This window comes from Zalophus californianus, chromosome 8, assembly GCF_009762305.2.
Source record: "Zalophus californianus isolate mZalCal1 chromosome 8, mZalCal1.pri.v2, whole genome shotgun sequence".
NCBI lineage: Eukaryota > Metazoa > Chordata > Mammalia > Carnivora > Otariidae > Zalophus > Zalophus californianus.
In genome coordinates, this window is record NC_045602.1 from 108077725 (window position 1) to 108092159 (window position 14435).

The following is a 14435-nucleotide window of genomic DNA, read 5'->3' on the forward strand; positions in this document are numbered from 1 at the left end:
TATGAGCAACTCTATGCCAGCAAATTAGATAACCTGGAAGAAATGGGTGCATTCCTAGAGATGCATCAACTACCAAAATTGAACCAGGAAGAAATAGAAAACCTGAACAGACCTATAGCCACTAAGGAAATTGAAGCAGTCATCCAAAATCTCCCAAGAAACAAAAGCCCGGGGCCAGATGGATTCCCAGGGGAGTTCTATCAGACATTTAAAGAAGAATTAATACCTATTCTCCTGAAACTGTTCCAAAAAATAGAAATAGAAGGAAAACTTCCAAATTCATTTTATGAGGCCACCATTACCTTGATCCCAAAACCAGACAAAGACCCCATCAAAAAGGAGAATTACAGACCAATATCCTTGATGAACATGGATGCAAAAATTCTCACCAAAATACTAGCCAATAGGATCCAACAGTACATTAAAAGGATTATTCACCAGGACCAAGTGGGATTTATCCCTGGGCTGCAAGGCTGGTTCAATATCCGCAAATCAATCAATGTGATACAATACATTAACAAAAGAAAGAACAAGAATCATAGGATCCTCTCAATAGATGCAGAAAAAGCATTTGACAAAGTACAGCATCCTTTCTTGATCAAAACTCTCCAGAGGATAGGGATAGAGGGTACATACCTCAATACCATAAAAGCCATCTATGAAAAACCTACAGCGAATATCATTCTCAATGGGGAAAAGCTGAGAGCTTTTCCTCTAAGGTCAGGAACACGGCAGGGATGTCCACTCTCACCACTGCTATTCAACATAGTATTAGAAGTCTTAGCCACAGCAATCAGACAACAAAAAGAAATCCAAGGCATCCAAATCAGCAAAGAGGAAGTCAAACTCTTACTCTTTGCAGATGATAGGATACTGTATGTGGAAAACCCAAAAGACTCCACCCCAAAACTGCTAGAACTCATACAGGAATTCAGTAAGGTAGCAGGATATAAAATCAATGCACAGAAATCAGTGGCATTCCTATACACCAACAACAAGACAGAAGAGAGACAAATCAAGGAGTCGATCCCATTTACAATTGCACCCAAAACCATAAGATACCTAGGAAGAAATTTAACCAAAGAGGCAAAGGATCTGTACTCAGAAAACTATAAAATACTCAGGAAAGAAATTGAAGAAGACACAAAGAAATGGAAAAATGTTCCACGCTCATGGACTGGGAGAACCAACATTGTGAAGATGTCAATGCTACCTAGAGCAATCTACACGTTCAATGCAATCCCCATCAAAATACCATCCACTTTTTTCAAAGAAATGGAACAAATAATCCTAAAATTTGTATGGAACCAGAAGAGACCCCAAATAGCCAGAGGAATCTTGAAAAAGAAAAGCAAAGCTGGCGGCATCACAATTCCAGACTTCCAGCTCTATTACAAAGCTGTCATCATCAAGACAGTATGGTACTGGCACAAAAACAGACACATAGATCAATGGAACAGAATCGAGAGCCCAGAAATGGACCCTCAACTCTATGGTCAACTCATCTTTGACAAAGCCGGAAAGAATGTCCAATGGAAAAAAGACAGTCTCTGCAACAAATGGTGTTGGGAAAATTGGACAGCCACATGCAGAAGAATGAAACTGGACCATTTCCTTACACCACACACAAAATTAGACTCCAAATGGTTGAAAGACCTAAACGTGAGACAGGAGTCCATCAAAATCCTAAAGGAGAACACAGGCAGCAACCTCTTCGACCTCAGCCGCAGCAACTTCTTCCTAGAAACATCGCCAAAGGCAAGGGAAGCAAGGGCAAAAATGAACTATTGGGATTTCATCAAGATAAAAAGCTTTTGCACAGCAAAAGAAACAGTCCACAAAACCAAAAGACAACTGACAGAATGGGAGAAAATATTTGCAAATGACATATCAGATAAAGGGCTAGTTTCCAAAATCTATAAAGAACTTATCAAACTCAACACCCAAAGAACAAATAATCCAATCAAGAAATGGGCAGAAGACATGAACAGACATTTTTCCAAAGAAGACATCCAAATGGCCAACAGACACATGAAAAAGTGCTCAACATCGCTCGGCATCAGGGAAATCCAAATCAGAACCTCGATGAGATACCACCTCACACCTGTCAGAATGGCTAAAATGAACAAGTCAGGAAACGACAGATGTTGGCAGAGATGCGGAGAAAGGGGAACCCTCCTACACTATTGGTGGGAATGCAAGCTGGTGCAACCACTCTGGAAAACAGTATGGAGGTTCCTCAAACAGTTGAAAATAGAGCTATCATACGATCCAGCAATTGCACTACTGGGTATTTACCACAAAGATACACATGTAGGGACCCGAAGGGGTACGTGAACCCCAATGTTTATAGCAGCAATGTCCACAATAGCCAAACTGTGGAAAGAGCCAAGATGTCCATCGACAGATGAATGGATAAAGAAGAAGTGGTATATATACACAATGGAATATTATGCAGCCATCAAAAGGAATGAGATCTTGCCATTTGCAACGACATGGATGGAACTGGAGGGTGTTATGCTGAGTGAAATAAGTCAATCAGAGAAAGACATGTATCATATGACCTCACTGATATGAGGAATTCTTAATCTCAGGAAACAAACTGAGTGTTGCTGGAGTGGTTGGGGGTGGGAGGGATGGGGTGGCTGGGCGATAGACATTGGGGAGGGTATGTGCTATGGTGAGCTCTGTGAATTGTGCAAGAGTGTTGAGTTGCAGATCTGTACTTCTGCGACAAATAATGCAACATATGTTAAGAAAAAAGAAAAAGAAGAAAATAGCAGGAGGGGAAGAATGAGGGGGAGTAAGTCAGAGGGGGAGACGAACCATGTGAGACGATGGACTCTGAAAAACAAACAGGGTTCTAGAGGGGAGGAGGGTGGGGGGATGGGTTAGCCTGATGATGGGTATTCAAGGGGGCACGTTCTGCATGGAGCACTGGGTGTTATGCACAAACAATGAATCATGGAACACTTCATCAAAAACTAATGATGTAATATATGGTGATTAACATAACAATAAAAAATAAAAATTAAAAAAAAAATACCACTGCCTGCCCCTTTCTTCTTTCACCACCTGCTCTCAGATAGAGCACTTCAGAAAGATACTTATAGAACATAATGAGGATTTTAAGAGGCAATATATAATGCAAAAAAAAAAATTCCAAAGGAACTTCTAGACAACACAGGTCAATATCACCCCAGGATGATAGTAAATCAACCAATAATTTTTAATATATAATGGCTAATAATACAGTACAGTTACATGCATCAGACACTACGCTAAATATATTACAGACACAAGTTCATTGAGTCCCCGTAACAGTCCTTTTTATGAAGAAGGTGCCCCAAGATTACATAAGAATCAGAAACAATTGTAACTTTGAAACCTATATTCATAATCAGGAAATTGTATGGTCCTGGAAGCTAAGAGAAGATCTAGAAGCAGGGAAAGTGGAAGATAATAATAACCCCATAAACAGGACATGGAAGTAAAAAAGTGAGTTTCCAGCCCATATAGTAAAAGAACTGTGTGCCCCTAAAATGTTAGTCAATTGTTTTCTTTTAACACAGCTGTATCATGCTGGCCAATAACTAACACATCAGAGAACATTTAAAACAAAAATACCTTCCAACTTTGGAACATGGATTTGCCACTGGAAATTCCAAATGATGTTGGTCTTTGGTTAATTCCAGGGAAGGTTTGAGCCCACAGGACCTCTCTAACACCCAATAAAGGGAAGTAGCCGAGAGAAATTACAAAAGGAAGTCAAATAGGATGAAAGCTTTGCCTTAGATAACCTAAAAGTGAATGAACCACATGTAATTTAAAGTGAAGCTAAAAATAGAAAATCTTACACTTTTGCATCTGTAAAAAAACATATGATAACTCAATATTTTGACATTATGTCAAAACTCAAAGTACCAGAAGCCATCTCATATTCACAATGTCAAGGTGAAAACAGTGCATCGATTTGGACTGTGCACATGGTTTTTGGTTTTCAATGCTTAATAATAAATAATCAAAATGATTCACCATTGTTAATATTCTGAGACTGATGAATAAAATCCTGTAATAGATCTGTGGGAATGCTTCTGTCATACAGGAATATTTATGGCCAAGTATAAATTCCAAACATAATTTACTATATAATCTCAATCTATTCATCATTGCAGGAGAAAATATGTATTATTAATGATATTCTTTTGATTTGAGGAGCAACGAACTCTTTCCTCAGAAACAAATCGATAAAATGCTAGCACTTATGACTTCAATCCAGGAGCTAACTTTGGTACTTTTTATTTTTAAAAAATCAAACCAGCATTTTGGATTTAATGAACCTAAATCCCGTCTCCTCCTACAAAAATCAAACAGTTTACAACTACAGCCAAAGCAAACTCTTTATTTAAAAGAACACAGTAAATTTGCTAAGACCTTCTCTTTAAACCAAATCTAACACACCCTCTGAGTTTTAGCAAGAACTCCAGAATGTAAGCTATAAAACAGAATCATTTAAGAGTTTCTTCTTTTGTATGGGATGGTAATAATATCTTCTTCCTTGCAGAATCTCACCACACACAATTTCAAAGGCAGGAAGAAAAAGGGAATACCTGAACAGCTAATTACAGAGCTGGATAGATACATGATAAAGCATTAGAATAAATGAGATAGATAAATTATCAGAGAGTAGAGATGAAGACTGATGAACCATATTTAGTACACTAATCCCAAGTGTTTATTTTGCATTCTTCTGGCCTTTAAAGATGACAAGTTGTGATCAATCGCTTCCCTTGAGGGCTGGCTGCCTTCCTGCCCTAGCATTTAATTTTTGTTTGATGTTCCTCACTTTGTGTCAATGTACGAACTACTGTTAAGATATAGAGCAGTGATTAAAATAATTCATTCATCTGCTTATAATTAAAGACCAAGTTAAATGTAATGACAACTTTATCTAGCAAGCTAGTTATCATCTAAAAGGGAGGTTGGCCCCTCAACAATTTCTCCAGCAGATGAATATTCTAGTTAGTAGTAGTTCAAAAATTTTTTCCTTCAAAGAATGGCGATTTTAATCAGTGACATCACTGGATAAGTGAAATGGGAGGAAATATAGAAATGTCTTTCTTTTCTGGACTAGAAAAAAAATCAAATATCTTGGTGACTAGTTGAAGACTGGAGAAGAAAAATCGCTTTTGAATTAATAGTTTTAAGTTAGTCACAAAGAGGAGAAGCTAGTGATAAAAAAGCAAGTACCATAAATTAAGAAAAAAAAAGAATGAGACCAGCTTTATGGTGAGGTAATTGCTGAATACACAGCTATTTCAGAATGAAGAACAAATCTCCTAGAGTGCTTTTTAACTTATTGCCTTCCTAGAGTAAACAGAACACTCTAGTTACATTTTTAAATAAATTTTTAGACACAAAATTTGAGAGGGGTGGTGAAACTAAAATATTCACTCATATTTCCCACTACCCTGAAAATAAATAAAATTACTGGTTCATATTTTATTTAATTTTCTCAACTGGATATATATACATACATGAATCTATTATAAAATTAGAGCCACATTATCATATACTGTTTTGAAGGCTGCTTTTTTCATAGAGTAATACATTATGCATACTTTTAATATATTTAAAGGATTTTAAAAACCAAGCCAGCAAATTTATATTCAATAGAATATGAAAACCAAAATTTGATCTCAAATGCCCTTTGATCATTCTCTGATATGATCAAAGGGCATTTGATCATATCAAATGTTTGACTAGCTATGGAAAAAGCAAAATTAAAATGTCATAAAAATATATCTGGAAGAATAGTTTAACATTTTCTTCATAATCATAATTGACCATCATAAATTTCATAGATTGCACATGAGTAAATGGCTCTTAAATAGCCTCATTCAAAGGACTTTGCCAAATCATTTGAGCAAACTGTTTTAGATTTTAAATTCACTTTTCTATTTAAGATGATGCTTAAAAGCACATCTTCTGATGACAAGGAAATCCAAACTTGGGAAACCCACTAGGAAATATTCTAGTTTAATTCATCAAAGGAATTAATATAAGGGTATTTTATTCAGAAAAGTAAAAGCTAAAAGTACACAGTATAAAATAATTATGGTGAAATCATGTCTTATGTACTACATCTGCGTCAAACACGACAGGTAATTAAGAAATATTTATTGACGATTAAAATCTGCCTTATGGGGCATCTGGTGGCTCAGTAGATTGAGCATCTGATTCTTGGTTTTGGCTCAGGTCCTGATCTTAGGATCATGAGAGCAAGCTCCATGTCAGGCTCCATGCTCAGCACCGAGTCTGCTTAAGACTCTCTCCCTCTCCTTCTTCCCCTCCCCACTGTGCATGCTCATTCTCTCTCTCTCTCTCAAAATAAATGAATAAATCCTTTTTAAAAACGGTCTTATTTTTGCTTCCAAGTATTTTCTGTTAATGCATAAGAACTAATGTAAGGTATCTCCAAGAACTTAGAAATAACTAGTCTTCTTTGGAGATAAATATAAGAACAGCATACCAAGAGATAGTACATAGATATATGATTACCTGATTGGCTTTCTGGCCAACAAGCTTGACTATAACCAGGTGGACACATTTAAGCATTCAAAAAGTGAATGAATGTGTTCATCAAAGTAGGGACTGACAAAACAGGAAAGTTTATTGACAGCACCCAAAAGCACAGTCCAAGAGAGAAGAAGGCCTAGCCATTGGAGTTTGGTATGTTTCTAATCCTAATAGTCAAGTTACTCCTGGGGTAGAAATGGATGCAGCATGAAGCCAACAGACTTAGTTATATCTGGCCCTATTGGCAAGGCTAGTTGTGTTAAAAACTGGAGGCATAAGACCACCTTGGACCACTGCTATCAATCATTTGTTCTTCTAGTCCCCCTTATTCTAATGACCTACTCCCCAGACAACCTTCCAATTCCCAGGTCAGTCCCAGAGAAAGAGAGGAAACTGACCCTGTGAATGTGAGCATTTCTGGTCACTGCAGTGATTTCCTACAGGAAATTAACAAGGGAAGGAGCCTCATATCTTGATGATAGAGAAAAAATGAGCTGCTCATAAATCTCCATTGTCCTGGTCCTTGTGACAGCTCTATTTCTCACTGTGGATAAATAAATTATCACTCTTAGCTTCATGAGTTTTTAATAATGAAGAGTCAATGTCTTGAAGCCTGACGTTCTCTGAATAGATAGGCTATCAGGTCATTCAGAGGCCTAGGCATTCTCCCCTGGGAAGCATGTGACCTCACTTCATTATTTCTCATCTAATATCAACACATGTAAATGCACATGGAGACCAACTGGCAGTGATGAAATGAGCTTCTTGTGAAGACACAAGCAGGACAAGAATCAGGACATTTTAAGAGGCCTCCAGCATTAAAATTGGAGCATTTTTTTTATCATATATGAGGTATTCTCTCTTCCAGTTATATGGTAGAGGGATAAAATTGAATTCATGAATAATTTTTGGTTTTGAGTTTTGTAAACTCCCAATATGTACTGTCACTGAGAGGACCAGCAGGTTTTCCAATACTGGCAGGTGAGAGTTCATACCTGACTCCCAGGGAGCAATTCAGGGCTCCAGACAGAAGCTGAATTTTCCCCGAGAAGCTAGATGTCTGTTGGCTGCAGAGACCCTGAGGGTGAGTTGCCACAGTTACATGGAGGAAATGGGACGCACAGGCAAACTGGACCACCCTAAGTGTCAAGGCAACCCTGAGGACCTTGTTAGGAACAGGTCAAGGACACTCCATGGATGTGCGGAGGACTGAACTCAAGACAAAGACAGTATTTACTCTGCAAGTTTCCACCACTAAGAAGCAACAGAGCTGCTCCAGGCCACACAGGATGCTCTATGCACCCTTCGAGGAGAAAGACAATAGAATGAGTTGAGTTGGTGAAAATACCACTTTGTGGCCCTCATACCTTCTCTGTCCACACCCCAAATACTAAGTTCCAGTGTGAATCCAGTGAGATTCAAAGGCTCCCCTGAGGATCATGAAACTCACTCCTTCTGTCTACCAGAACTTCCCACTCTCAGGCTTCGTTCTTCAATTTAAGACTATGAATCTTCTTACACTGCAAATGTTTTAAGCCTGGATTCGAACTTAAACTGCTATCTTCAATATGGAACTCTAGAGGAATGAAGGTCAGCAGCTTACTAGAGTAGAATTTGATGAGCAATAAAGAAAAGACTTCCTGGGGCACTTGGGTGGCTCAGTCGGTTAAGCGTCTGCCTTCAGCTCAGGTCATGATCCCAGGGTCCTGGGATCAAGCGCCGCATCAGATGCCCTGCTCAGTGGGGAGTCTGCTTCTCTCTCTACCCTTCTCCCCTGCTTGTGATCTCTCTCATAAATAAATAAAATCTAGAAAGAAAGAAAGAAAGAAAGAAAGAAAGAAAGAAAGAAAGAAAGAAAGAAAGAAAGGAAAGAAAGAAAGAAAGAAAGAAAGAAAGAAAGAAAGAAAGAAAGAAAGAAAGAAAGAAAGAAAGAAAAGAAAGAAAAAGAAAGAAAAGAAAGAAAAAGAAAGAAAGAAAAGACCTCCTGTCAGTTGAGGACCTGAAGGAAAGGGAATTGCTCTCTCAAGGAAGAGTAGAGAGTGGCCCCTAAAATCACCAGATACTGGTCTCTCCTTCACGATACTGTGAAAAGCATCCTACTTAACACTCTGATGCCATGTTCCAAAATAGCTTGTGACAGAAGCTACAGTAGTTCATTATTTTTCTGCCGGTTAAGGCTACAGTGTAATGATATTCAATAATAATACTAATCTTCCCCGGTTGCACAATGAAGTATTTTGTTCCTGTTCTTCATGTAGTAAAATGAAATGCTAAAATATTTTGGAATGGTTTCAGTTTGTCATAATTATTGTTCACCCTAAGAACTTGGAGAGGTGCAGGTGACAAGATCAAACTTGTTTTCGCTTAGACTCAGCCAGGTTTAAACCAAAGTCCCCAAAGATGAAAGGCTAATGCCTCAATGCCTTGTTCGATTTCAAAGACCAATAGATGTTTAAGCATTTTTTTAATGCAAAAGCAACGTATAAAAGGAAATAATTTTAAATTGTGAGCAATGTGAGAAATGTACATAAAGAGAAGGCACTTTTTTTTTTTTTGGTCCAAAACCATCATTTCAACAAGTACAAAAGTACTAATCCAACAGAAAAGTGAATCATCCCCATCAGAGTTTTCAACATAATAGATTTTGTCTCCTTTCTTACCTCAAAAAAGTTAACTCCATTTCCCCAAATGCTCACCAATAATAGCAACTAAATCAGAAGTTTTAAAAGGGATAATAAATCTTGACCCAACATAAGCCCTGTTTTAAATGGGTTTTTAATGACAGTGTGCTCTGTATTTCTGATAATGCTAAACTGAAGTTTGGCTAATGTCCAAAACTGGGAGAAACAATGGGCACATGCATGAATTATACTTCTGTTTATATTCCCATCCCAAAGCTGTGATTTAAGCAGAAGGTTCTGCCTTAATCACAGACACTTAATAAATGAAAGTTGCTTTCATTTCTCAAGTAAGTCTGAATCTCTTGGGTTTGGCAGAAGGTCAAGCTTACCAAATATTTTTATACAGAACCATCTCAAATCCTACAAAAGATATAATAAGACAATCAAATAGAGGTGTCTGAGAATATCTGGGCAATTTGTTAACTAGTTGATATTTAGTCCTTCAGTTATAATACAGATTTTGGGTGATATATGTTTTATTACTAGTATACGAACTATTGCAGTACAGCATGTAATGTTAAGAGTTTGAAAGATAGGGTCTGGCTGGCTCAGTCAGTGGAGCTTGAGACTCTTGATCTCAGGGTTGTGAGTTCAAGCCCCACGATGAGTAGAGAGATTAAATAGAAATAAAATCTTTTTTTAAAAAGTTTGAAAGATAATAAGGATTGCATACCCTTATATTCTTTCATCACTAAAAAAGCTATCAAAAAATTCTCAACGAACAGTCCTCATTATTGTTTCCTATCTCTTCCAAAATTAAGCTAACTAGTATTAGATAGGTTTGGATAAGTTTTCAGATAAGCATCTAGATCTGAATCTCTGAACTTAACAATTTCAACCATTTTTATGAGCCTGTCAGTATATCCAGATACTCAAATAAGCTATGCCTTCCTGATGCCTAAACACAAGATATATAGATGCAGAAAATAAGGGGGAGGTAGTCACCAAGGGATGACATAGATCATAGTAGAAACTGACCCATGAGGTGTAACTGGAAAGTTGAAGATAGTTTATATTTTTTTATGAAAGATTCTTTTTTTATTTATTTGAGAGAGAGAGAGCACAAGGGGGGTAGGGCCAGAGGAAGAAGCAGATTCCCCATTGAGCAGGGAGCCCCATGTGGGACTCGATCCTGGGACTCCAGGATCATGACCTGAGCCGAAGGCAGTTGCTTAACCAACTGAGCCATCCAGGCGCCCCTGAAGATAGTTTATATTTTTAAAGACTGGATGATTAGAAATAGAGGGTAAGTTTTATTTATGCATTTATTTATAATTAGCATTTCCTGAATAATGTAAATTTTACATTCCAAGTTAGGAAGGCAGCTATATAAGGAGACTTAAATCTCAAGAAGAGATCTGAAAATCTCTTTGGGCCCCAGTCATAGAATCAGGGCACTGTACTAGATTATTCCCTCAGGCTAAAGCCAGCGAACCCGGCCTGAGCCATTATAAAGCCCAGACTAAAAAAATCAGCCAATTCAGATACACATGTGATACGGTGATGGTTATCCTCAAGAGATCCAAGATGGCCAGGGGAATATCACTGAGGCCTCCCTCAGAGCCAGCGTTGTGGACAGGACATGGGCAGTCACACAGAGTCCCACACACAGAAGGGCCTTGCACTTGGTTTAATGCTCTGTCATCACCACCAAGAAATCCATCTTTGTCTCTGAACTTGTAAGTGAAACCTGGTAAGATGATGCGGCATGCACATGAGAAGAGGAAACAGGCCGGGCGGGAGTGCACACACACAAGGACCAAGCCCATGGGGACAGGAGCCAGAGTGTGCTGTGCTCTCGGCCTGGCCTGCTGGTGCCCACAAGCATGTGCCCGGGGCAGGCTGTGATCCCGCAGAGCTGCGAGGAGGCAGCTGGACTGGCACCTGGACCCAGCCTGGTGCCGGCAACAGCAGCAAAAGCAGTGGTGGCAGAGGTCATGAGTGGAAAGAGAGGAGGGGCAACACTGCGACCCATGGTGGGAGCCCGGCTCATGGTTCACCCTCGGAGCCCAGCCCTGAGGTACTGGTGCAAGTACGACCTCTCTAGCCTGAGGGCTAGGAGAGGACAGCCACTTCTCCAGCAGCAAGTTTGGTCAATAAACAATTACAAAAAAGTACACACAGACGTTACACCATAAAGTACATCAGGGAGTTATATCCTCAAAGACACAGTTAATTTTGAAAATTGCTGCAACATTGCCAAACAAATACCCACAGCCTTAGAAATAGAAATTAAATGTAAAGACTGCAGCCTTTAATGAAAAGAACACTATTTTCACATGAAGCCTCAGACAACAAATTTTTCACAAGGAAGACAATTTTCTAATTTTTTTCATAAAATTGTAGATGCCTCCTCCCTGGCTACTTGAAGCTCAGCTGCCATCATGAACAACACAGTAACTATCTGGACCAGGAAGTTCATGACCAACCAGCTACTTCAGCAGAAACCAATGGTTATTGATGTTTTTCAACCCAGAAAGGCAACAGTACCTAAGACAGAAATTTGGAAAAAAACTAGCCAAGATGTACAAGACCACACTAGATGTCATCTACATATTTGGATTCAGTACCCATTTAGGTGGTGGCAAGACAACTGGCTTTGGCATGATTTATGATTCCTTGGATTATGCAAAAAAAAAAAAAAAATGAACCCAAATATAGACTTGCAGGGCATGGCCTGTATGAAAAGGAAGAGACCTCAAGAAAGCAGCAAAAAGAATGCAAGAACAGAAAAAAGAAAGTCAGGGAGACTACAAAAGCCAATGTTGCTATTGGCAAAAAGTGAGCTGGAGATGAGACAACAGAAGGAGTAAAAACTCTGCAGTGACTTTATCTGTGGTGATGGTGCAGATTTTTCATGAGAGAATTAACAAACTAAGAACTTTAAAAAAAAGAAAAGAAATTGTAGATGCAGTGATAGAATGCATAAAAAGGCATTTTGAATTATAAACAAATCACTAAGCTGCTTTCTGGTGCAGGTTCAAGTTCAGGAAATAGCAGAGGAAACATTAAAATGCCATTGTATAAATTTTCATTTAAACTGATTTGTACAAAGAGTTAGATCTATTAAGAAAAATTGTTTTTTAAGACTCATCAGTTAAAGGTGCACAGAAGTTTATACTTCAAAATGCTTTATCAGAAGTTATCCCGATGTTGTCACAGCATTAAATACTCTTAACAGGTCCAACAAAATATCCTTCTCAAAATGAAAAATTATCAAAAATTATTTGCAATCTTGCATTTGCTAACAGTAACCAATGTTCCTTTCAATTATATCAATTGAAAATTAAAATTTAGAAGTATAAATTTTGATGATTCAAATGAATTTGCAGAAAAGTTAGAAAAATGTTATGTTCAGTAAGAATGTCACATCAATAAAGTGTTATTATTTACTGTAGTACATAAAAGTTTGACACCTATATTAGTTTTCTAGGGCTGCCATGAAAAGTTCCCCGGGGCACAGTCTGTTGGCATTTTATATTTAACCTTCCTTACTCAATTCAAGAAGCCTCACCACTCCTCCAGATTCACACTGTGAGTTTGGTGCCTGCCTCCACTTCTATCTTGAGGCATTTTTAGTCCCTAAGCCAATGTCAGCAAGTGGAAATAAGCTACCAAAATTCGCTTAGTCAATATGAGATGTGGTTAGGGATAACAACAGCTAACAGAGATGCTCCCAGAGTACAGGACTGGACAGCCTGGAGGACAAGGGACAAGTAGAATCTTTTCAGAAAGAATCATGGCCCGCATTATTGGCTGACCAAGACGCCAATGCCAGAGCAGCAATTCATTGGATTCCTGAAAAGCAGGAATATATGCAATGTACCAGTGGCCACTTCGTTGTTTCTCATCCTTCCCTTTTCTGGAAGTTTTTACCATAATTATAATGTTCTCTCTACATTACTGTCTCTACACTAGTTGCATTGGGATGGATATCTCATCATTAACTAGAGGTCTCCAAACCATAAGAAGATGCACATGGGCCTGATGTAGAACACTGCATGTCAATTAGCAATCCTGAATTCAGAGTATGATACAGTTGTTGGAATAGATTTTGTATTGTTTTCCTGCAGGAATGGGTTGAGTTCATTTTGTGTAGTTGGGTATAAATAGATGTTGGGTAACCAGAGGGGTAAACTACAGTGAGAACCTCTTGGTTGCCTACCCAAATCATTAACTCTCTCTTTTCTTTGGAGTTTCATGTGATGTGGGGTAAGTTCATTCTGCATGTAGAGCCAGGTGTGGAGGGTCTGTCCTAACCTAAACCATTCAGAATTTTCCATTTCCCCAGTCACAGGATTTAGTTGATGAAGTGAAGTGAATTTCAGGATGTTCTCAGGGAATTCTAGGACACAGACACCCCTCCTTTCCTCTAAATGGTGTGGTTTCAAGATATGAGGCTTAAAACCACTGAAACTATTTTGCTAGCACAAGAGAATTCAGCCCGAAAATATGGCCAACACACAGGAGATAGCTTTGCTGAGAAATTTTCAAAGAAAGGGAGCTCAATTTCTTATCCACTTGGTATAATTTAAAAGGTAGAAGAAGACAGTGCATCTCCCACACATTAACTAAAACCAGCTAAGTGTCTACCAGACCCTTGCAAAACAAGATCATCTTCATCCTGAAGTCTCCATTCCTGGGCTTTCTTTAACTGAAAATGTTGACCCCTGATGAAATAGAAATACTTCTCAGAGAGACAGACCTTTAAACTTCCAATTTTAACAAAGGACCCTAGCAAAGGATGGAAGGAGGGAATGTTTGAGAGTGGTGTGTGGAGAAGGAAACCCTCATGAAGGAAAAACAAGGAAAGGAGAAAATAAAGATAGACTGCTAGGATCACAATTCGTCCAGAATCTGCCATGTTCTGTTGACATATTTCTTTTAAAACAGTGTAATACAATGTTGATTATGCCAACAGCACTGTGGTTCTGCAAAGAACTAAGCATGCCCATGACACACGCTGGGATGCAATGATTCAGGGTTCATTATTCATCATCTAATCAACTTTGGGAAGAAATTAGTTCTCGACTAATACTTTCCTCAAGATCTGCTGTCTGACTTTCACGAGAAACTATAAACTCTTGGGCAAAGTCTTGTCTTTGACAGAACATGAATTACATCTTATTTCTACCTCTCTTGGTGTAGGATAGTAGCTTTAACATCCCCAATGGC

The 14435-nt window shown here is 38.5% G+C and overlaps 1 pseudogene; it reads left to right on the forward strand.

The window, feature by feature from the left end:
* Positions 1 to 11644: 11644 nt before the first annotated feature.
* On the forward strand, positions 11645 to 12045 carry LOC118357305 (annotated as a pseudogene).
* Positions 12046 to 14435: the final 2390 nt, after the last annotated feature.